We start from the raw sequence: 23691 nt of genomic DNA, 5'->3' as shown, positions 1-23691 counted from the left end.
TAAATGACCCATTTGTGATTTATTTTGATAGGATGAGTGTGGTAGGTATTCAACTTGGTATTTTCCACCTGAGTTCAAGGAAAGCAGAGAGTTCTAGATTAAACTGTATTCTTCCTAGAAGTTACAAATTGCAGGCACTCCACCTGTAGGCTCGAGTAGCCTCAGGCCAGGTTGGGCAGGCAGAGGACTGGGAAGGGCTTTCCAGGCTGGGGCAAAGCTGGAGACGAAGTGAGCGTGGCACCTTCACAGCTGGGAGTAAGACGAGCGTAGGACGGAGAAGAGGGAGGGATAGGGTCGGTCCACCTGGAGGCAGCCAGACTGTGGAAACCCCTCAGGATCAGGCCCAGGTGGTGAGGAACCAGGCTGTGAGCAAGAATGGCAGTCACAGTGTTTTGGGAAGCCTGGCCCCACAGAGGACTGGGGAGGGCGGATGACCCAGCGGGGAGCCCGAGAGGAGGCGGCTGTCCCAGCCCCAGGCTGAGCCAACTCAGGGCTCCTTCCTCAGCGCTGAGTGAGCGGCTGAGGCAGAGGAGCTGCTTACTTGTCTGTTTCAAACCAGAATACACAGGAGTATCCCTGGGGTCCAAACAGAGCATCCTCAGGCGGCCTGGGGTTCCATTCTGCTCCAGCTCCAACCCTGAGAACTTCACATCAGACCAGGCATCCTTGTGGGATCCGTGGTTCAGTGATGAGACTTAACATTTGCACATGTCATCTCATTTAATCCTCACCTGTGATCATCCCCATTCTATAGATTAGGAAACTGAGGTTTAAATAAATCAGCCAACTCACTCAAAGTCACAGGGATTGAAAGTGGTGATGCCTGGCTTGAGAAGAGTTTTTCTGACTCCAGGACTGAGCTCTTCACTGCTCTGAAGTTCCCTCTGTGACTCAGGGTCAGCAAAAGGTTTTATCTGCTGTTGGTTATGAGCAAAGGGCAAAGATTCCTGTACATATGTTAATTGTTCCATTGTAATTAAAAACATACCTAGACATTGGGATGTACAAGAAAGTAATTCTGAATTGTTGACGTACATTCTGGTCTGAGCAGGTGGATGCCTACATAGATTTTTAGGAACTGCTTTGGGGAAGACATCCCCTGCCTCCCAAATTTCCTGTCCTGGCTTCTCACAGATGCCCAGTGTTCTTTCAAAAGGAGACAAGGGCTTTCATGGGAGATAAGGTTTGAACTAAAGCCCGGGCTGCTGTCTGTTCCTCTGTGCCCTTTACATTCTCTGCAGGGCATAGGAGGCAGAGATTTGACTTTTTTTTCTGGAACATGGGAGGAGAAAAGGTGGTTTTTAAAATAATGTTTGTCCTTCACATTCACTTGCTATTTTTGTGCAATTATTTGATAAGAAAACCAAAGTTATGGGGTTGGCCGTGTTTATATGAAAGGGAGGGAACTAAGTCTCTAAGCACAGCCTCTAAGCACTAAGCAGACGATGACGAAATCAGGTCTGGCTGTAGGGGCACCCGATCTGGGCGGTGGTTCAGGGTACTGCACCTAGAAAGGCCATGTGCTTCGTTTAATGCTCCACTGTCGTTGTCTTGGAATTCTTAAGAGTTTTTGAACAAGGAAACTTGCATTTTTGTTTTGTACTGAGTCCCACCAACTAGGTATGTGTTCCTGCCTGAAATAGTGTGGTGAGGAGCACTTGTAGAAACTTGGGAGAGAATACTTTATTGACGCCCAGTAATGTCCTGCATCTTAAGGATAGGTGATGAACTATCGGAGGCCCAGGTGCAGGGAGCAGACTGGTGAGGTTTTATATAGGGTTGCCACCCGCATCTCTCTGCAGGCGCCTCTGTAACGTTTTTGCGCTCTTCCGTGCTGTAACGATCCACAGCCCATAATTAAAGCAGCAGAGCTGTTATTGAGAGAAATGGGAGAACCAAGCTCGCAACAAGGACCTTTGCTCCAAACTCACGATTGTTTATCCTCCAAGATTCTGTGAGCCTGTCTCCTCGGGGCTCTTTGTATCTTGTGATATATGGTACCTGTCTATTAACATTGGAAGAATTTCCAGGTGGATCCTGTTTCTCCTGTCAGCCTGGTACCAAACATAGCACTTAGGTGAGTGGGTTTTGAACCTGGTTCATATTAAATCACTTGCTGAAGTCCAGGAAAGAAAACAAAATAAACTTGTGGTTGTTGAAGCAAAGATGCCTCAACGGCTGCATCCGCTTCCTTCCACCCTCCTTCCCTCCCACCTCTAGGGTCCTATGGAGCAAAGGTTTAAAAACTCCTGGCTTAGATCCATATATGGTTCTACCAATGTTGGTCCAGATCTAAGTTTACTTAAATCTGAAGCATTGCAGCTGAGAGCACAAAAATTACAAAAAGAGTGAAACTTCTCTATAGTAAAAGGTACTGCTGAGTATTAAAGTAGTTTAGAGGCACTGTTCAGCGGAACAAAGGAAGTGGAGAGAAGAGGGCAGAGCAGGCTGGCTGTGTCCTTGGGTGTTGCAGCTTAAATACCCATTACAGATTCCTCAGTTCTTCTTGAGTATCTACTTTTTCAATCTTGTCATTGTATTGCTTCATTCAGTTCTTTTTTTTTTTTTAATTTGAGGTAGTGGGGATTGAACCCAGGACTTCGTGCATGCTAAGCTGCCCTACACCCTCTCCTATTTCATTCAATTCTTGCAACAACCCTAGAAAGCAGGGTAGTGGGGTAGGTTGATCACATGAACGGGCTCAGTGAATGGCCCCGCCCCCTAACTTTTTAGACTCCTCCCACTCTGAGGCTGGGCTTGGCCACATGACTTGCTTTGACCAATGGGATGTATACGTAGATAGAGACAGAGATATAGAAGAGGAAATTTATTATAGAAATTGGCTCACATGGTTACAGAGGCTGAGAAATCCCCCAGTGTCTCTACAAACTGGAAACCCAGGAAAGCTGATGGTGTAATTCAGCCGCAGTCTGAAGGCCTGAGATTGCGGTGGTGGCAGTGGTGTAAGTCCCAGCCTGAGTCTGAAAGCCCAAGCGTCAGGAGTGCCTTCGTCCCAGGGCAGGAGAAGGTGGATGTGTCTGCTCAGGCAGAGGGTGAGGTCACCTTTCCTCCACCTTTTCGTTTCACTCAGGACCTCAGTGGCTTGGATGAAGGCCGCTGGCAGTGGTGAGGGCATCTTCCCTGCTCGGTCTGCTGATTCAAGTGCTGGTCTCTGCTGGAGACACCCTGACGGGAGCATCAGAGACCGTGTGTTACCAGCTCTCTGGGCATCCCTTAGCCCAGCCAGGTCGATACAGACGCCAAGAATCACAGCCTGGAACAGAAATTCTAGCCCTTTCCCCAGCCTTCCCATCTTCTGTCAGCACTTTCCACCCTTTTTGTCATTTTCTCATGGATTTCTCTCCATAACTCTAAATACAACACTTATACTGCGATTTCTTGACTTTCAGTTTTAGATTACAGTTTTATTACTGTTGAATTTATATTATGAAAAATCAGGATTTACCTGTAGTTCTCATGCGAATGTATTTCCCTCACATCTCCCCTTAAGATGCTGAACATATATAATCTGTATGTGTGTGTGTGTGTATGTGTGTGTATGTAATTCCCCTTTCTCCACATTCAAGATTTACCTGTCTAGTGTTTTCATTATTTTAGGTCTGAAATCTCATTTACAGATGAGACGAATTCCATTTTAGTGACTATATTTCATTTCCTGAGCATTTTTCGGTTCCTTCTATTGAAATTTGTTTTCTTCTTCTCCTCTTTCTCTCTTCATCCCTCTCTTTGACATTTTCTTTCCACACTTTCAACCAGCCATTTCTACCCCCAACTTTTATTCCAAGTTTCCACAAGGTCAAACCTCTCAGATAACCTCTCAGCTGTCTGTTTGGATAAGCTACTGAGATTTTGTGTTTTTCCTCCCAGCTTTATTGAGATATAATTGACATATCACATTGTGTAAATTTAAGGTGTACAGTGTGATGAGTTGATACACTTATATTTTGTAAAATGATACCACAAGGGGGTTCATTAATACCTCCATCACCTCACATAGTTGCCATCTTGTTGTGGTGAGAATGTTTAAGATCTACTTTCTTGGCAAATGTCACGTGTACATAGTACCAGCTGTATTTGACTACAGCCATCATGCTGTACGTTAGGTCCCCGGAACTGATTCATCTTATAACCGGACATTTGTATCCTTTAGTCAACGTCTCCTCATTTCCCCAACCCCACCCCGGCAACCACATTCTACTCTTTGTTTCTGTGAGTTCAGCTTTTTAGATTCCTCATGTAAGTGAGATCATACAATATTTATCTTTCTCTGTCTGACTTATCTCATTTAGCATAATGCCTTCAAGGTCCATCCATCCATCCATCCATCCATTTTATAGCAAAAGGCAGGATTTTCTTCTTTTTTAAGGGTGACTAACATTCCACTGTATGTGTGTGTATATGTATCTCACATCTTCTTTATCCATTCATCCAGAGATGGGCATTTAGGTTACTTCCATATCTTGGCTATTGTGAATAATGCTGCAATGAACATGAGGGTGCAGAGATCTCTTTAAGACACTGATTTCATTTCCTAAATATACACCCAGAAGTAGGATTGCTGGATCACATGGTAGTTCTATTTTTAATTTTTGAGGAATCTCCATATTGTTTTACATAAATTGGTTCTACCAACTTACATTCCTACCAACAGTGCACAAGGGTTCCTCTTTCCTCTACACCCTCGCCAACACTCTTCTAGGAATGTTACAGTTTCAGTTCTGTGTTTAAATCTTTAATCCGTTTTGAGTTAATTTGTGTGAGTGGTGTAAGACAGGGGTCCAATTTCATTCTTCTGCATGGGATCATCCAGTTCTCCCTACACCGTTTATTGGCGAGACTATCCTGTCCTTACTGAGTATCCTTGGCTCTCTTATCAGATGTTAGTTGACTGTATGTGTACAGGTTTACTTCTGGGCTCTTGATTCTGTTCCGCTGGTCTATGTGTATATTTTTATACATACTGTTTTGATTAGTATGACTATGTAATAAAGTTTGAAATCAGAAAGTGTGATGCCTCCAGCTTTGTTCTTTCTCAAGATGGCTTTGGCTATTTGAGGTCTTTTGTGGTTACAACAAATTTTAGGATTGCTTTTTCTATTTCTGTGAAAAATACCATTGGAATTTTGATAGAGATTGCATTGAATCTGTAGATTGCTTTGGGTAGTATGAATATTTTGAGAATATTAATTCTTCCAATCCATGAACACAGGATATCTTCCTATTTATTAGTGTCTTCTTCAATTTCTTTCATTAAAGTCTTGTCCTTTTCAGTGTACACCTCCCTGGTTAAGTTTATTCATAATTGTTTTTTTTAATGCTTTTGTTAAAGTATTATTGTTTTGTTTATTTTGCTGTTAGTGTATAGAAATGCAACTGATTTCTGATTTATAAAAAATTTTGTATCCTGCAACTTTACTAAATTTGTTTATTAATCGTAACAGTTTTTAGGTGATCTTTAGTATTATCTGTATGTAAGGTCACATCATCTGCAAAAAGAGACAATTTTACTTTTTCTTTTTTGATTTGGATGCATTTTGTTTCCTTTTCTTGCCTAATTGTCAGTCATGAGATTTTGTGGTTATTTGTCATGTAGGATTATTGTAGCAGTAGCTGAGTAATAAAGAGGCTTCCTTTATATGTCTAGATATCCTTGGCTGGTGGTTCACTTTGGGGAATGGAGCACTGAAAAGGTTCTCGAGACTGGGTGCATAGACGGGGCTTTTTGGCTGTATCGTGACTGTGCAGGGATATAGCCATTTGGTGGGGAGCCTTCAAATGTCAGTGTCTGCAGATCTTGCTATTGTGCCACCGCTTTTCCTGGATGTCCTTGTCCCTTTACTGGAATTTACGTCCACAACCTGGTGGATATCTATTATATCCTCGTATAGCAGAGAGTGAGAGGGAGAAAGAGGGAGAAAGCTCTTGGGTCTCTACTCATGAGGGCACTAATCCCATTCATGGAGGCTCCACCCTCAAGACCAGATCATCTCCTAAAGGTCTCACTTCCTAATTCCATCATATTTGGGGTTAAGATTTCAACATATGAATCTTGGGGAGGACACAAACATTAAGTCCATAATACATCATGAGATGAAGAGTCTGAAGTGGCTACTGCTGAACTCCAAGGGCCCTGATGCCGGCTTACCTCCCATACAAGTCAGCAGGTGCTTCCCTGATCTCCTTGCCTCTCCTGCTTGACCTGGAGGGGTCAGAAGCTGTGTTCAGCAAGCAGCGATAGAAGCACAAGCTTTGCTGTCCATCATTCCACTTAACAACACTGGTTTTAATTTTAGCAGACATTGCCTATGTTTTTTCCTCAGCATTTTTTTCCAGAGTACTTCATTTTTTTTTTAAACTCAACTCATCTGGCCTTCCCTGTTATATGCCCTCTTGGGACTTTCAGATCAGTGGTATTGCTATTTCTAACATTTTACAGGGATAACCAGTCCCACTGAATGCTCCGCACACTTCCCTTTTCCCTTTGCTCTTGCTAGGTATGTTCCATTTCCCATTTTATGACTTCTCACTTCTTCAAACTGCCCTTTATGGCTTGAAGTTCCACATTGTAATTTGAAAAGTAGAACACTAAAATCTCTGTTTCTGAATGATCTGCTAACTACTGGGCTGTAATTGTATTCAAAATTATTCAAAATTGGTAGTTCAGCCAAAACTTTAACAATTTTATTCAACTTGAGGGGTATTTTTGTAGCTGATTATTCTTGCTTATAGCTTTACCTAGAGCTTTTATTTCACAGTTATATTTTGTACCATGTTAAATATTTTTCCATCTATTTGCACAAAGCTAGATAAAAACATTAACAAGGACATAAAAGCCATATGTTAAACCAGGAATAGTATTGGAATCAGGAATGATATACTGCATCATCTTACTTTTATTTTTTTCTGAGATTTATTGCTATGGAGAAGATTCAACCTAAGAATATGATGGCTAATACAGTTATACCAAATTTCCAAACAGCTAAAATTATGAAGCTAAAACTTCTTTCGTATGCTGACTGGAAATGAAAAGGAAAATATGTTCAGATAAATGTCCTGGGGTAGAAAAAGCAAAACCAACCACACAGAGGAAACACGTCTTGCTTGTTGTATGTGTTAGATGGGGTGTGCTCCTGCTGAGAGCTGCTACATCATTTTAGTCCCTCTTGTGTGAGTGGTTTCCCGCAGCACACTTAACCCGAGGGGAGTTAGGAAGCCGTGTGGAGGACGGCAGCGCACCACTGCCATTCTGCTCTCTCCCCATCAGTGAAGGGCGGTGGCTGTTAACCTAGGATCCCTGGAGTCCCCGAGTCCCCGGGTCCCCGGGCTGGCTTTGTGTACAAGGGGGCAGGATGTGGGTTATGTGTGTATTTGTGGAAAGTGGGTCTGTATCTTTCATCACATTCTTCGAAGGGTCCGTGATCTTCCAAATGCCAAGAACGGCGTGTAACAACTTCTCCGTTTTACGAAAGACTATTTTAGGAATTATTTTGACTATTACAAAAGGGCTAATGGGTATTAAGCACATTATTAATAATAAATGTGTATGATTATGTGCAAGGACTGTTCTAAGCACTTGCTAAAAAATTTTTACGGATAATCTCAAATGGACACCAAGTAGGGGAAGCAGTAAAATGATTCTCCACGTGCTTGTCACCCAGCTTCAGTCTTCATCAGCATTTTGCTGGTTGTTCTTAGCCACTGAAATGCCGGGCCTGATACAACTGCCATAACGACCTGAAAGGCGGGCACCCTTGATAGCCCTTCTACAGGTGGGGACCCTCAGGCCTGGAAAGGCTCAGCCGCTGGCTGGCGGTGGCACAGCTAGTGAGTGGGTGGGTGTCAGGACTGGGACTTGAACCAGGGGCCGGCCAGCTCGCCCACCCTCAGCTCAGGCCACTAGGCGTCTCCCCTCTCCAGGAGCTGCCTCTTGTGGCGGATCTGTGGCCCATCACTCTAAGTTCCTACTCACTCCTGGGTCCTGTGCCTGGATTCCCTAGAAATACTTCCATCTGGGAAGCAGCTGCCATTTACTGAGCATCTCCTTAGCTTTACACATGGCTTTATTTGATTTTTTCTGCCTGTTTTTTTTTTTTAATGTATTCTTCCTGCTTTTATTTTAATAAAGACTCTCGGAGAGAAGTATTTTATTCCCACTTTACAGGCGAGGAAACGTCAGAACAGAAGTTAGGTGACTTGACCAAAGTTACACCTAATGAGTGTTGGAGTTGGTGCTGGAATGCAGACTTCCCGTCGTCTCACCTCTCCAGCACACACTGGGCTCCAGGCTCAGTTAAATGCGGCATGAAATTTTAAAAGAAAAACATGTGCAGAGCGTGTTTTCTAGAAGCGAGTTCATGTTCATGTGATCAACTAACGGGGACTAGAATTGGCCACCCAACCAGAAACTGCAGCCATTTCAGCAGAGGGGAGGGTGTGGGGCCGACTGAGTGACACCTCCTGCCCACGGGGCACTGGGGAGGCTCCCTGAGCCGCCCGGCCAGATTCTTAATGTCCAGGGCCGGCTCTTGACTCCCAGTGCCACGCCGGGCCCTTGGGCGTCGCAGTGCATGCTCCCCGGTGTTGTGCACTCTTTTAATAGGGGAACAAGAGTCTTCCTCGAACTGGCGGATATTAGGGCCTTCCCTCACCCCTAGACAGTGAGATCTGTTCTCTGGAACCAGATGTACCATCAGCTGTCGTCCGCTGGAAGGTACCACGGCTGTCATCTTGCTAAGACAAGCACCCGGGCGAGTGGGATTCCAGCATTCAGAAGACGCTCCCATTCTTCACACGGCGACTGGCCCAGCTTCATCTGTGTCATCCAAGCACCTCGTCCCAACACGTTACCTCTACCCACAGGGATGAGGGAACAAGGAGGATTTTGCTCCGCATGGACGTAGGTGGGAAAGCAAAAGCTATAGAGAAAATACCAGGAGCCAGAATGTTATTATAAAATTTGACCCTCCCTTCTATGTATGGTAATAATTAATTTGCATTTTCCATGTATTATGAGCCCATGTTACTGCTAGAATGTTAAGACACAATGATGGTTTGACTATACAGTTGATTAGAAAAGTCGTACATATTTATATATGTATAGAAAGCACTATGGGAAGTACATCCACCTGTTAAGGCTTTTTTGGTGAGGGAAGGGGCAGACTTTGGCAGCTTTCCACATTCTACTTCACTCACTTTTTATTTAATTTTTAAAATTCATAATAAGCATGAATTATTTTCTATCATTGGAAAAAAAAAAACCAAAATAGAAAGGATAGACTAGAGAGGTTAATCCCTGGAGTCCACCCAGAGGTGGGATGCTGTCAAAAAACCCATGCATTCCTGTCTCCCTGCTCCCTCTCCCCATCACTGTGGGCACTGTTTCATTGCCCGAGTAACTCAGGGCACACCCAGAGTTACCCCTTGTCCTGACAGCACTCTGTAAGAGGTGCGGTGGAGAAGGCTTCACCCGCTCTGGACCCTGGTGTGTCAGCTTACTTGTGCAATCATTTGAGAATTTAGACAGCTTGCAGCTTGCAGCTTGCAGCCACCCCCTGCCCATCTCTGATGGGTGGACTTCATCAGGGAAGATGGCTGTGGTGGAGGATGCCAGAAGGACCACATTGTCCTCCTTTCTGACATCCCTCTGGGAAGGGACACCAGAGCGATCTGGGGAGGAGCAAAATTTGTCTTCCTTTTGGGAAGAGCGCAGTTCATAGAACCAAACAGCTCTGTTTGTACTCCCGGGAGGGAGAGAGGGTGGATGTAACTTCATGAAGTTGAGGGACACTTCTGAAAAATAGGAAGGAACATTGTCTTCGTTTCAGGTCATTTCTGAAGGTAGGACACTTGCCTCATGCCTCAGACCCACAGGCAAGAAGCTGGGGGCCTCACTGTCCCCATTCTCCAGGCCTCCAGAGCTGGAACAGGCCAGTTACTTAACCAGTCTGGGCCTCAGTTTCCTCATGTGGAAAAGTGGGAAATAACGATTGTTGTGAGGGTTAAATGCATGAATAGAGGTGTGCAGCTAGCCTTTGATAAATGTTAGCTGTTGCTTTTGTTATGTATGGTGGGAGGTCCCCACGGAGGATGGATGGTGTGGGTCACGGTCAGGACTGCTGCAGGCTCAGTGAGCCCAGGACGTGGGACGTGGACCATGGAACTGTAGTTGTGGTTCCGTATGTAGCACTGCCTAGACCCCCAGCCCCAACCTCAGAGTACAGAATGATGAATTCCGGGCTCCGAGCGTCTCTGTCCTGGTGGATTGCTCCTCCACGAAGGCTGCACTGACTGTTAAATTTTGGACCTGCCCCTTTGAGCATCTAGGAAAGCCATGGAGTGTTTTGTTCTCGTACATGTGACCTTACCGCAGGAATATCTTTCACACTGTTTGCTGTCTCAGTTGTATACTGACATGGACTGAATTCATGCTTTCAGTTCCAGTCAATATTAATACCCTGGCTAGACTCTGTGGTCTGGCCCAGCTCCCAAAACCGTGCCCAAATCAATCTCCATGGCTGAGGGGGTGGAATAATCTATTTGATTTTAGCCAGTCGGGCACAAGCCTTAAATGGGGTGGGGTTGGGAGGGTGGAGTCAGTTTTTTTCAATCACAGAGCTAAGTGGTGGGGGAGGTTTGTAAAGACTTCTGGAGTTCTGTGCCTTAAATAAAGGGAAATAATGCTGGGGGAGGAAAGAGCGGATGTCTGCTTCGTTTGTGAGCATTTTCTACATGTATGTACTGGTCAGGTGGCTGGGCCAGATACTTGCAGACTTCAGTGTTTTTATTTCTTTATGAACTTTTTTCTTCATAATGGGAAGTCTAAGTTTTATTTTGTTTTTCCAAGAAGTAGGAGCAATGCTGGATAGCTCTCCTTCACAAGTATAGGTGTTGCATTTGAGTTATTCGGTTAGTAACAGAGCCAGTCTCTGCACTGGAGACACAAAGATGGGAAAGTCTATTAATTGGGGTAACACAAGCTGCTGTAACAAAAAGACCTCAAACCAGAGAAGCTTAATGTGTCAGCCATTTGAAAGGTGTTCTGAGGGGCACCTTTCAGCTTGGCAGGTGCCTCTGCTCCATGAGGTCACTCAGGGACTGGGACTGACTGTGGGCTCTGCAGTTTTCAACACGTGGCTTTCAAGGTCACCCTCATCCTTGGCACTCCAGCCACTAGGAAGGGGGTAAGGAATGTGGCAGGGGGAGCACACAAGATTTCAGGAACCAGGTTTGGAAATAGCACCTATCACTCCTGCTCAATCAAGTTCCTTTCTTCCAGAAAGTTCCTGTCTACTCTCTTAGGACATGCTCAGTTTATGGATAATTTTTTCCCTCTTTCTAGCTTACTGTATTCTTCTTCTTTTTTTTTTTTTTTACTTTATTTTTTTTGGGGGGTAGATAATTAGATTTTTACTTATTTATTTATTTTAATGGAGGTACTGGGGATTGAACCCATGACCTCGTGCATGCTAAGCACGCACTCTACCACTGAGCTCTACCAGGACGTGCTCAGTTTAATGGGGAAGATCAGCATGTGAGTCAGAGGCAGAGGAAGTATAGGTCTTCAGCAGTCGTTTTTCTACCTCACATCCTACACTTTACAGTTCCAGATTGTCCCAACCCTATGAACTACTCAAAAGAAAAGAACTTTTTTCTTTTCAGAAGATGGAAACACAATGCCTCCTGTTACATAGAACAAGGCCATATTAAAAATTTTTATTTCCCCCTTATATCTGTTTCTAATAAGCTATGTCTTATTATTAGTGATGCTGTTAAGTTTTATTTATCTTATTGTAGCTCCTGGTCATTCTTAGTCTCCATTCTTGGAAAAAAATCAAATAAATCCAAGCGTTTATTGAAGATTTATAATGTTCCAGGTTCATATTCCTGTTCCTTCCCCAACCTAATGACCACAACAAACCTGTAAAGGGGTATTAATATTTCCGTTTTACAGGTGCGAACACTGAGGCTCAGAGAACTTAGGAAATGTCAAGATCATGCATCAGTAGGGATAAAGCTGTGTGTTCGTTAGGGCCACACTAGTTGCTGAATAAGCACACCTCTGCATTTCAGGACGTAACGTGTACACATTTATTTCTCACTCATGGGACAGTCCAGCTGGGGCTTCCCAGGTGATGAGTGGCTTTTGTCCCCTGGCTCCTTCTTTCCTGTGGTTCTGCTGTTTCTCTAGTAGGACCTCGGAGTGCTCAGCATCCAGCTGGCTTCCACCAAAACGCATGCCTTTTCATTATTCTGGAATCCCATCTTTCCCCATGAGTATACTGTGTCATGGTTTTGCTCGCATGTGGTGATTTTTATATTTTCATCTTGTCCTGGTAAATGGTGCCATTACCAGCATTTTCAAAACAAAATGTGTAAAACTTAATGTAAGGTGTTTTTTTTTGTCTCCTAATTTTCTATTTCCAAAAAATAGCAGGGAAGCAATATATTTTTCAGACTCTCAAATATCAGCCTTATACTTTCCTTTAGCTTTTTGTCAGTAAAACTGTATTTCTTGACAGTGTCTGTTTTTTTTTTTTGTTTGTTTGTTTGTTTTTGCATTTCTCCCCTTCACATATCCCACCTTAGGGGTTGCTTCTGTCGGTGTTTTGACAGATGCCTGGCTCAAACAGGCTCCCGTGGAGAATGGATGTGCCTTGGTTCTGTGTTACCGCTCAGGCTACTAACGGCTCCTTAAATGGATTCACCACAAGTCACCACTGGCCTTTCCAAGCTTGTCGGCCACAGGTGGGGATGTTTCCAGCACTTCCTAGAGCTCCCTGAACCTTGTTCCACATTTGGCTACTTCTCATGAAAATCCTAGATTTGTTAGGGAAAAAAAATTCTCCCTGGTTGTGGGGTCAAGACTTTGAGAAGAAATGTCTATAGCATATTGTTACGAATTCTTTCTCAGTGAGCCACTCTGGGGCCTGACATGAGGGGCCTGAGATCTCATAGCCGTGGAGGATGGATGAACAGGAGGATGAAAGGTTAAAGGTACCCGCCTATTTATTAGCTGTATCCCAGGACCAGGTCATCAGCGTACTTATTCTCTGGATACCTTCTTTCCGAGACCATCACTGTCAATCACTTGCTTCCAAGAAACATACCATTTTTGCCTGGTCATTCATGAAACTTGGTTGCCGAACAGGGAGGTGGCTGAGTTTTCTGCAGCACTGGACAGATGCTGTGACAAACCCGGGCGTGTGCAAATCTGACTCACTACCCTCACCGGCCCCACCAGAAGCAGAAGTCAGGGGTGGCCAGGAGCACTCCATTCTTAAAACCGAGGATTCCACATGGGCTAAGCTCAGAGGTTTCACTCTGCCCCTCTGTCTCGCTAGGTCTCTGAGTGTACCCTGAAAGTGATGAGAGCAGGCTGTTCCTGCCCACGTGAGCTTGGCCGGGAGGTCTACCTCGCAGGGGCTTAGGTGTAAAGTAGGTCTACTATCTCCCTGGAGATTCCAAAAGTTGAACCTCTGGGTCTCTGGGATGCAAACAAAAGGGCTGTGGTGACATGGATGTGTGTGCGGGAAGCAACGCTTAGCCTCTCACCTCAGTATTACGTTTCCAGTTGCTCTTTAAGATACCTCTTAAATCATGGTAATTACTGAATTTCCTAGATTCCAGGATATCACTGATTGTAAAACACATTATCAATTTAACAACAGTATATTTGGTGTGTTGAGGAGGAGAAGAAAATACAGCTGTTTAAAATGTGCAATTTGACTGCAAAACACATTCCAAATTTTAGAAATGATAAAATGTGATGGAATGGTAAAATGTTTTAGCTCAAGGAAATATATTAGAAAAGATTTCCTGCTTTAGACTAGAGCAAGACCAGCTCCTTGGATAGCTGGAGAGGCTTTTTCTTTTCTTCCAGATTAGCTATCCCTTTTCTAGCAGTGGTTTTGGGTTTGCAATTACAGGAATAGGCAGAAGCCAGGGGCTTTAGCACCATGACTCCTGCAGGGCGATTTGTGGTTGTAATTTCTTGCTGTTGTCTGTTCCACCGCCCACCTAGCTAGCACTGAAACCCTGCAGTGAGCCAGTGGACCCCTAGGGAGTGAATTTGCAGGAAGATAAATTCCCCTGTCCCTGCCTACATTTGAATGCTATCGTGGAAATGGAATAGAATACAGATCATCCCCAAATTGAATTCTGTGTACCTGCTCTGCTAAGTAGAAAATTGCATATCAAATAGGTTCCTAGACTTTGCTCCGTCTAGACATAAAACTTGCTTCCAGTTTTTAAAGTTCTTGGGCATTCAGGCATGTGAAACCCGTTTGCCCTAATCATTTCAGGATCGCAGGCATTTTGTTTTGGAGGGAGTTTTTACTGCCTGCTGACAACTCCTATGCCCGTCCTCCCTACAGTGTTCTCAAAGATGCTGTGTTTACCTCTGTGACAGCATTGGCACCCCGAATTGGATCCGGGTCTCATTTTGTAATAAGCGTTTAGTATCAGAAGCAACACACATCGTTGCATAATACATGTATATTCAATGCATGAGTGCAGGGAGAACTGGCTGGCATTAGAGCCTCTAAAGGTCCTTCTTGTGTGGACTGAGCCCTGGAAGGGAGTACGTTGCCCCTCTCCTATGTGTAGGGCACGTGGGGGAGATGGTAACTAGTGTCTGATTGGTGTCTGAGCATAATTTTCTCGTTGACATAACTTCTCATTAGGCCCCCTGTCTCTGCTTCCTCTAGAGACTGGTGGATGCTGTGGGCTTGAGGAACCCGCAGAGGCTGGTTGTGCCATTGCAGCTGTGGCAGTTCTGTTCAGCCCCCAGGCAGCTGCACAATTTAGCAGAGCAGGAAGGGGGATGCCAATCACAAAGTGAAAATGCATAGACTTGAGGGTTCTATGTAGGATTCGTGCCAGTTGTTGGCAGAATGGGTTGCTCCAGGCAAAGGATTATTTGGGGATCATCAGAAAGACCAAAGACGGTTTCCTCACTCGTCCAACAGCACAACAGTTTTTACCATTAGTGCTCTGCTCCTTTGAGGTTGAAATCTTTTATTTTCAAGCATCCTAAGCAAAATAAAGCTTCATGACAGGGACTTGTGTCGGGGAGGGCATAAATTGAGTGTCAAAGAAATTAAAAAACAAGATCTGAATGTTGTCCTGAGATGACTTTGCCAAGGGGAAACTTTGCTCTCGTTCTGAGACTTGTGAGACGCTCCCCTGGGCAAGGGCCTGGGGGTGGGGCCTGAGCTGATCCATTGGCAGGGGAAAGAATCCCAGATTAGAGGCCCCACCCTTTGATTTTTCCGTCTGGGTCTCAGGGTTTAGATAGGCAAATCTCACTGCTTCCTGTAGGGGTGGTTTTCCCTGGGGGTGCTACATAAGAATCGGGGTTGGGGGCATTTTTGGTTGTGACAGTGGTGGGGGTGCTCTGCTAGCATTTAGTGAGCGTGGCCTGGGAACACTGTGCGTCCTGCGGTGCGTGGGGCAGTACTGCCCTCTGCAGGATTGCCCTGAGTCCTGCCAGACTCTCAGATGTCCCATGGGACTTTCTTATGGGTGAAAATACCCTCTGTTTTCCACATGCAGGGGTGTGAGGTACCCTAAGCTTTCGGAAGGCAGCCACCCTGTAAATAATTTTGCTTTGAACTTGACTAAGTTGGAGCTGGAAAGTCACTTGTGATGGTTGACTTACCAGTGTAGTCCATCTCTGTGCACTTGTTTCTGTGGCTTTCGTGTTTGTGAAGTTTCTAAGGTCAGCAGCGAGCATCTGGCTACTGTGCCACATCCTCCAGTGTTGCGTTCTCTGAGCATTTCTGTGTTGAAATATGTGTTCATTTTATTGCAAATTTATTTTCCCCTTTTTATTACGGTTAGGGCATTATGTTGATTTTTTTTATGTTTGTGTTAGAAGTTATGTATTTATTATATGTGTATTTTTAAATCATCTTAACCACTTTAAAAGTGTACAGTTCAGAATTTTTTTATCTTGCAAAACTGAAGCTCTGTACCCAAACAACAACCCTCTCTCCCCAGCCCCAGTTAACTACCATTCTACTTTCTGTTTCTATGGATTTGACTACTTTATGTACCTCATATAAGTGGGATCATACAGAATTTGTCTTTTTGTAACTGACTTATTTCACTCAGTGTTCTCAAGGGTCATCCATGTTGTAACATGTAATATCTGTCTTTTTAAGGCAGAATAATACTCCATTGCATGTTCAGACCACATTTTGTCTTTCCATGTATCGTCAGTGGACACTTGAGTTGTTTCCACCTCTTGGCGGTTGTGAATAATACTGCTCTGGACACGAGAGCCTGCTTCCATTTCCTTTCGATGTGTACCCAGAGTGGGGCTGCGGGATCATATGGTAATTCTACTCTAATTTTTTGAGGAAACTCCATACTAGTTTTCCATAGTGGCTGCACCATTTACCATTACAACCAACAGTTCACAAGGGTTCCAGTTTCTCCACATCCTCTCCAACACTCATTATTTTCTGTTTTGTCTTGATAGTAGCCACCTTAATGAGTACTATTATATATTTTATAAGGATTCTATTTCAAGGTAGTAAAGGGGTAGATAAAAATATTTGTTATCAGAAGGGTGGGAGGCCAACTGCTCTAGTTATCTCCGTGCTATGACAACAGTCTTATTAACTTACTCTCTTCAGACATTGTTAGAAAACACCTTGCCCTTTGTCTTCTCTATTTTTTCTTTCTTGATGGAGGTGCTGGAGATTGCACCCAGGACCTTGTGCTTGCTGAGCATGCGCTCTACCACTGAGCTAGACCCCACCTCCCTTCCTCCTCTCTAGCAACACTCTGCTGCTCCCATTGCTGACCCTTGGCGCCAGCTTTGTCTAGTGCAGCCTCTGTGGCTTTCCTTTGTTCTGTGCAGAATTAGGCAGTTTTCAGTATTTTTTTTCCCCCTCTGCAGTAATTAATGATCTCTTTCTGTTAAACAGGAGAACAGAATCGCTCTTTTGGCATTGGGTACTTGAACTTACATACAACATCAATGAGTAACATTTTGATGACTGAGCAAGAGTGGATTTCCTGGTGGACACACGTCTCAGAGGCATGACAGAATAAACCACAGTTGGGGTTCTGGGGTTTTAACCTGTTGTATACGTGTTGGCCATATACGTTATGACAATGCAAGCTAATGTTATTTGGCATATTGAAAAGGTAGAGGATTTCATGTAGAACATTATGGGGTGAGGATGAGGAGTGACTGGACTTCCTGTTCTGTTTACAGATGTAGAAGCAACTTGGTTGGACTCTTTGCCCTTGGGATGCACCTGGTGAAGCCTTTTGTGCATTGGCCCTGGGCTCATTCAGAAGTTGTCTCCACCTCACCTTTGGCTGTCTTCCCCGTGCTCCCACATGGAAACCCATTACAAGAGGCTGACCTGGGATGCATTTTGTAGCGAATGTTTCCTTAATAACCTTCAGCATAGGTCCCCCAAAGAGATTTTCCTGTGATGTGTAAGGAACCAGAAATATATATAAAAGAAAATCATTGCAGTATTTCACTTGAGATGGTGCAGATGATGACAGGTCCCTTTTTTTCCTTAGTAGTATTTATGGCTATTCAATTAAACAGCCACCAAGCAACGGGGAACCCACCGCTATTTCCAAATGCGCTGTCCTGGTGTGTGTACTCACCATATGTTTGAAGTATGACATAATCCTTATGGAACACATTCAATTTGTTGCTTCCCAACTTCAGTGGAAGCAGTTAAGTCTGTCTGCCTTTAGACAAATTGTTAATGAAAAGGTAGCCGAGCAATCATTTTCTTGTAATACGCAATTCCGTCTCCTTAAATACAGGAGCCTGACAGGGCCGTCCAGCACTTAGCACTTTCTCTGCACAACTGAACTCTCTCTGACCCTCCGAAACGAACAACTGGAGCAAGAAGGGAGAAAGAGGGGGAAAAGTTAGCTAAAAATAAATACTTACCTGTAGCGCCTATAATCCTGAGAGTTGAATGGAGAGTATATTTTACCTTATTGTTTTCGGATAACGTATGAATAACCGCCTGCTGCCGCCAAAGCTATTTTTATTGATTTTAAAGTTTTTCATGATGTTGATGCAATGTTTGGAAAATGGAGGGACTGTCTGAAAGATTCAGAATTTAGAGCCCTGAGTTTTACTCTCTTTTAGCAACGAGTCACCGCCGCTGACTGTGGCACAGACGTGCCGTGCTCCCTTCTTTTTAGAGAGAGAGCCACGGAGGGGAAAACAGAGATTGGCCATCTGTCTGAAGCAAGTGTGTGTTTGTTTTATTTTAATTTTATTTATTTTGTTTATTTTTTACAATTTCCCCAAGAGTTTCTTGCATAGAATTGAACAAAGACAGCTTTACATCTCATTTTAAAATACAAATAAAATATTCTAACAATGTCTTTAGGATGAAATGTGGAGTTGGAATAGCTGGCATTAATTGAGTGTTTTCTCCGTGACGTCCCATACCCAGGTTATCTGTGTACCTCACCAGTTAACGGTGGTTGGGCCGTGATGATCATCCCCATTTGATAGATGCAGAAATGTGGGTCAGAGAAGTTAGTTAATTTGCCTAAGATCACCCAGCAAATTTTGTGGTAGTGGTAACTCTTACGCTCCAGAAGGCAAACTCTGTTTGTTTGTTTGTTTGTTTTAAATGGAGGTACTGGGGATTGAACCCAGGACCTCTTGTGTGTATGTGTGTGTGTGTGTGTACGTGAGTGTGTGTGTTTTAATGGAGCAGAAACCAAACTCTGAAGTTAAGACACTTAACTCCTACATGATGCCAACTGAAGATCGTGTCATCAGTTCAGCCTGCTTTGAAGATCTGGGGGAGGAGCAGTATAAATGACAGAATGTTTGAAAAGAAATGCCATCTTACACCTCCAAGGAGATCTGTGTTGAGTAAATTAAGTATGGATTTTAAAATTAGGCATGCAGCCTTGACAATTTCATTTTATTGTAAAGGAAAATATTTGGTTTTTAAAATAATAAAGCATTTAATTTTAAGGGCCTTGCTGTCATGATTCGAATCCATGTGTTTTCATAGTACAAATCTAAACTATTTGCACTTTGATTAAACAAACATTGTGCGGTGCAGACTGTGTCAGTGCCTTGGGAAGGCAGTTACGTGTGGTGGAATCTTTGAAAGTGTGGACCACAGGCTCAGGGCTGGGTTCGAAGGCTTGCACGCCGTCCCAGGGCTGAGGACTAGATGGACCAGTCGGGATTCAGCAGCCCTTAGTGCGGTGCCTGGAGCAGAGAAGGGGCTCGGCTGTCATCACTAGCACCACGGAAACGAGAAGTCAGGGTTCACGGAGCGAGCGGGCGGCAGGGATGCAAGGACGACCTTCTGTAGTGAATCGGGTGTGCAATTACGCAGGAGATGAGTCTGGAAAGGCGGGATGTGGCCTGATCCCAGCAGCCTCGTGGCAGCATTTGGACTCCATTCTGTTGTCTTTGGGAGCACGGGGGCTTCTTGGGGCTGGAGTGAGTAATAGGGCAGGATTTAGGGTATGATTTGGTGGAGAGAGAACAGAGACCTTGTCAGGAGGGGAACAAAGAGTGAGACAGATGCTCACGGTGCCACATCAGGCAGGAGCAGGTGGGAGGACCTGGCGGCTGCGGGCACACCAGACCCCCAGCCTGCCCCAGCTGCACAGGAGGCCACGTAGCTCACGTGGGCTGACTCCCTGCCCGCCAGCTAACCACTCATCGGATTTCTCCCCAGTTTGCTCATAGCGCGGGAATGCAAGGGCCACATGGAACAGAGGCTTGAGGCCACTTGACAGCTGGGTTTCTCCTCGTGGGTGGTAAGCCTGGGACTAGTTGTTCACCCCGTTGCTTTGTTAGCGTGAGTCAGCCTGCCAGCTCCAGCCCCTCTGACACTCTGCACAGGTCAAGCTTCTGGGCCTCCCAGCCAGAGGCCAGCCCACGACCGTGGAGAATTCATCAAGGTAAATGCCACCCACAGGCCTTCCTGGGGCCGAGCTGCCTTCCCTTGGTGACACGGCGTTGTGTCTGGCGCATTGTGCCTTTTCTTCAATTACTTCAATGACCTGCTGAGGTCATCCCTGCTCCTCGGACTTCTCTCCTGGATTCTAGACCCGCGTGTCCACTTGCCCTTTGGGGGTCCGCCTTGTTGACGCATCTTCAGCTGAGCTCATACCACCCACACCCCAACCCCAGGGCCTTCACCCCCACTGTGACAGGCCCCAGCACCTCCTCTCTTCACTTGTGACCTTGTTTTTATCCCCTTTAGGGACAGTCCGGTTCCGCCAAGGCCCATGGCCCCTGCTGCTTTCTCCTGGGTTCAGCCCTTGGCCGGCAGCACTTGACTTTCGTAGGTTTTGTCTCCAGGTGATCCCTTAGGTCTTTAACCTGATCTCCTGCTGTGGGGGTTAGGGGGTGGGTCTCAGCTTCGGCTTCCTCTGGTAAGACCCCCGCCGCAGTGTTGTGTCCTCCCCACCCTCCCCTGGGACCCATGCAGATCCCACATTTGCAGCCTAGTTTGCCTCCGTGTGACCTTTGGACCCCTTCACGTGACTGTCCAAAAGTCAGGTCCAAAGTCAAAATTACTCTGACTTCCCTCAAGTAATATTTTTTCTTTGACATTCCTGAATTTGAAAAAATGACATTAGCTTCTGTCTGTTTACTCAAGGTAGAAACTTGTGGCCATTTTTCACTCTTCTCCTTCCTCACATCCATTGTCCAAGCCTTTGGTGAATCATCTTCTTCAGTACCACTCACAGCCCCGGATCCCTGTCCTCCTGCCATCACCTCAGCTCACAGCTTGGGCTTTGTGCCCAGTGCGGTGATGGCCGTTAAGTGGCCTCAGAGCCGCTGTCCGTCTCTTTTCCACCCGGTCACAGTCGTGCTCCTGGTTGCTCTAGAAAATGCACTTCTTACCGTCTCTTCCTCCCCCACAAGGAAACAACAACAGCAACAAATAACCAACCAATAAAGCCAATAAAACCCCTTTCGTGGCCCTCGGCTGCCCACAGGGTGAGCTCCTGGATTCATATTGAAGGATGTTCATCATTGGTCTCTAACTTTGCGTCCCCTTCCCCTGTCTTACAGTTCAGCCCCACCACCTGCCGCCACACCCCTATTTCCAGGGAAAGTTGGGCATTTGTGAGTTTGTTTTGCTATTAAGTGCACCGGTGTGCGTCTACACCTGCTGGGAGTGTCACTCTCACCCCCCGTCCCGTTGTGTGCTTATTGTACTCATGTTCACAGAGGCTTGTTTCAAAGGGACGGTGGCAGACGTCCCTTTCCATGTTTTCGCAGCAACTGGGATGCACCAGTGTTCACGTTGTGTTGCACCTGCTTGTCTCCCGGTTGGTCGGCCTACCTGGTCTCTGAGCTGCTGGAGGGGAGGCCTGTGCATGGCTGTGTTTGTGCCGGTGTCCAGCCCTGTACATGGCCCCGGTGATCACCGAGCAAGGAAGGGGGACGGAAGGAAGGAGCAGTGGCAAGGCTTGGGAAATGGGATGGGTGGCAGTATGGATTGGGGGAGCTATTAAAAAACTTAAAGAACAGCCACAATCAATGAACTGTAACAGCTCAGAACTTTGTGATTGACTTTTATGCGCCGTAGAACCTTGCCCTGTTGCCAAACACTGTTGGGAAAAGCCACAGCCTTAATGCTTTAAGCACATTGCTGTAATTCGACTCCCCATAAAGTGGTCTTTAAATTGTGTTTTGGGGCTGGGAAGTGCACATCAGTGACATGCTTAACTGTACAGCCGCAGCTAAACGGGAATCTAGACCGATCTGTATGCAAATACAATGCTTCAAGTTCATTATTGCTATTAGGAAATGGAAATACAGCCAGAACAGAAACAGCAGTATATTTCCCTCTGCCTGTGTTGTATTTTTGTCAATGGGGCTTCTGAAGGACTACGTGTTTACTAACCGATTAGAATGAGCGATTTTATATCCTAATGTAAAATTAAAGGAATTTAAGGATCTGCCTAGGAGATACACTTGTTTAAGCCTATATTAATGTCTCTATTGGTTATGTTGGCTAGGTTTGTGGTCTATGATTGAAGAAGAAAATGTCTCAGTCATGTGTATACTTTCTAAATCTCAATGGATTTATTTTCTGACAAGATAGAGAGCTGATTTTCTTCTCTTTTGTCCAAAATATAAGACGTAGGGACAATATAACTATTCTCAAATGCAAAGCGTGCCATCAGTTCTTTCTTTCTATATTTAAGTCTCATCCCTGTGATCGCATTCTTTATTTTCTTTCTGATGCACACTCTTGGCTTCTCCCACTTCTCATCTCTGAGCTCATTAATGTCTTTTCCTTAGGCCCATCAAGCAGTATTTACTGTGGTGTTTACCAGGGCCTCCCCTAAGTTGTGTGGGGTCCTGGGCAGATATTCTTTTGTGGGGCCTCCGTCCATATTAACAATTTGATTGAAAATGTCAAAAAAATGTAGGGGCCCATTGAGATGTACTGATTTACAACAAAGCCTTAGAATGTGGGTAGAGAAGAGACCCTCCAATCAGCACACATGAAGGTGCTTCCTCCTGTCCAGGCACATCTCTTCCTGTTCCAGTCTACGAACCATCTCTTCATTGTGTTTATTGCCAAAGACACCACTCCTTGATGATTCCATGTCCCTCACCTTGTTGTCACTCATAGCACGTGGCTCTTTGGAACCTATTTGTTTCAGAACAATACAGCTCATCTTACCTCTGCAGTCCCGGGTCCATTTACTGAGGGCTGGCTACACTGTATTCCTCATGAAGTACATCATCTCTCAAGTTGTCCAGGAACACTGGCTTCCAGGGACAACCTCAGGGGTTGGGTTACTGTGCTTTGTCAGTGGTAGTTACAAATACAGCCTTTGCCCAGAGAATGCAGTAACACTTGAATGATAATTTGTGGTCAGGTTAAATGTACTAATTTTATAGCATAAAGGTAGACTAGCACATCTTCCAACCTGCATCTTGAACTCTTTAGACACTCATCACCGTGTCCTTAGTATGTTCTCTCTCTCTCTTCGGGGCAGGGCAGGATGAGAAGAGTGGTCCACTGGTGCAGGGAACATCCATCCTTCATCTTGCAGGGATTATCCATCCCTCATGCTTCAGGGCTCAACACTCACATAGGAAAGTACAACTGTAAAGGATTCCCACTAGATTTACTGTTACTTCTGTAAAAATGTTAACCTGAAGGTTTGCAGACTGCCTCCTTGAGTTATCCCAGAGACAGTCCACTAGGTATTCTCAGATAACTGGGAACCTTGACAAATCCTGAGCTGTCCAAGAACGGAATAGTTGGTAAAAACGGCGTTGTGCATCCCAGCCATTGTGCAAGTGCGTGTGTGTATGTATGTGAATTATTGTAAGTGCTTAGTGGCTCTCATAATTTTCTGCATCCAGTTGTGAAGTGTACCTTGATGTTGACTTTATTTTTCCTTTGTGAAAAAGTATAATAATAGGCATAAACATTTTCAAAAGGAATGTTGATGGCGGGGGAGGCTGTGTATGTCGGGGGACAGGGAGTATGTGGGAACACTCAGTATTTTTTGCTTAATTTTGCTGTCAACCTAAAACTGCTAAAAAAACACCCCTATTTAATAGGAAAAAAATTAAAAAAGGGACTGATCTCACACACTGGGAGAGTGTGATGTGGCCACGTTGATTGGAGGTGGGAGAGGATGTCTGAGAATCCCCAT

The 23691-nt window shown here is 44.9% G+C and overlaps 2 long non-coding RNA genes across 2 annotated transcripts in view; both read left to right on the top strand.

Moving 5' to 3' along the window:
• Nucleotides 1-23691, top strand: part of LOC123615353 (uncharacterized) — a 224553-nt gene that overhangs the window by 27594 nt on the left and 173268 nt on the right. The window lies entirely within an intron of this gene.
• LOC141575792 (uncharacterized) lies at nt 946-19009 on the top strand. Its single transcript, XR_012503625.1, has 2 exons — nt 946-16358; nt 16956-19009. It is a non-coding gene; the product is annotated as an uncharacterized LOC141575792 (long non-coding RNA).

This window comes from Camelus bactrianus, chromosome 3 (assembly GCF_048773025.1).
Source record: "Camelus bactrianus isolate YW-2024 breed Bactrian camel chromosome 3, ASM4877302v1, whole genome shotgun sequence".
NCBI classification, from domain to species: Eukaryota; Metazoa; Chordata; class Mammalia; order Artiodactyla; family Camelidae; genus Camelus; species Camelus bactrianus.
This window is presented reverse-complemented; position numbering and strand designations above follow the sequence as displayed.